Source organism: Limulus polyphemus, unplaced genomic scaffold, assembly GCF_000517525.1.
Source record: "Limulus polyphemus unplaced genomic scaffold, Limulus_polyphemus-2.1.2 Scaffold14605, whole genome shotgun sequence".
NCBI lineage: Eukaryota > Metazoa > Arthropoda > Merostomata > Xiphosura > Limulidae > Limulus > Limulus polyphemus.
This window is the reverse complement of record NW_013680215.1, coordinates 4,614-6,406: the sequence shown is the minus strand read 5'-3', so window position 1 is coordinate 6,406 and position 1,793 is coordinate 4,614.

Below are 1,793 nucleotides of genomic sequence, written 5' to 3'. Positions count from 1 at the left end.
GGGTATAGAACAACAATATGCTAGGTGAAGACAGGTTAGGGTTCTGGGTATAGAACAACAATATACTAGTGAAGATAGGTTAGGGTTATGGGTATAGAACAACAATATACTAGGTGAAGATAAGTTAGGGTTCTGGGTATAGAACAACAATATACTAGTGAAGATAGGTTAGGGTTATGGGTATAGAACAACAATATACTAGGTGAAGATATGTTATGGTTATGGGTATAGAACAATTACCTGCTAAAGTAGGGAGGTTTGATAATGATAACTTCGTGTTAGTTTCTTGAAGTTTAAATAATCGGGGGGTGGGGGTTCTATCAGCTCTATGCCAGCCTGATGGGGTTTAAAGTCAGAAATTTATGGATATGTATGAGATTTATCAAACCCATAGCAATTTGATAAAGTTTGATTGAACGATTCTAGATATTCATCGATTCCATGTTGTCATTTTCACATTTATGAAAATTTTAGAATCAAAAACTGAGAAAACCTCTCATTATTTGTTCTTTTCCTTTTGTATTCATTTATTTCTGCCCAAAGATTCAATAACAGGATACGATAGTTATATATCCGTTACACGTTCCTTCTATTTTGAGTGAAATGAATTAATACAACTCTAGAAGTGTAGAGGAATTTGTACAATTAGTTTGTGTGTAACGCTCGAACATCAAATATACAAATGATGTATGAGAAGTTTTTCCACTATTTACATTATAAAATATTCAGATAAGCATAGCCTTTGAGAGAATAAAAAACTTTAAGCTTATTTGAAGTGGATTTAGTTAAGACGAACTTCGCCTTCAATGTTATCACACTGATACGAAACTTTCGGTCTATCTAGCTAAGTCTGAGTAAGGTGATATTTTAGTCTTCAGTTTCTTAGCTTGCTTAAAAATAAGAGAATATTAACCAAAATCAACTTGGGTATTTTATTTCACTTTAAAAAAATGGTGCTTTGGTCTTCTTAAGATATTTCTTGAACATCTTTTACAACAAATACTGAACTTAGTGGGAAAATGATAAGTTTGACAGATCACTGAAACATTACGTCAATCAGTGAAACATTACATCATGCCCAAAGAAATTATACAGTTGTAGACTTCATGATAAAAGACTGCAGGTCACAGTTCAGTAAACTTCTCACGACAAACAGGCTTAAAGTCAACATAATATTGACATTTAGAAGGTACAGTACAGATATTATCGTACGTTTGTCAGCCTGTGTATCATCAAGATGTTCGGCATATGAAATTAATTTAGTAAATGAACAAATGCCTTGATTCTTACCTAATGTTTAAGTGACGTACGTTATTTTACTCTGTAGTCTCTTGAAACATTTGTCGAGTAGAATATCTTCACAATCTGCTATTATCTTCCTGTGTAAGTGGTTCACATAAGTGGCCAAGTTCTCTGAGAGGTGGTACAACCCAGCATAACTACACTAAATTCACAAAGACCAACAAGAGTACACCAATTCACAAAACTGTTTCTTATTGAAGTGTTTGAGAGAGTCAAGTACGAGACCTTCCAAAATCAGTGTAAGGCATTACACCACCAGCTCTTGTCTCCAGTCGTTCCAGTAAGTTACCTGCTTCAAGAAATGGTCCAAGTCTTTCTTAGCAATATCGTTCTTTAACTTCTCCCATGGTGTTTCACCCAACACTGAAGCGATGGTCGATGTAGCACCCTTTCTCCCATAGTGTCTCACCCAACACTGAAGTGATGGTCGAAGTAGCAGCATTTCTTCCATGGTGTCTCACCCAACACTGAAGTGATGGTCGAAGTAGCAG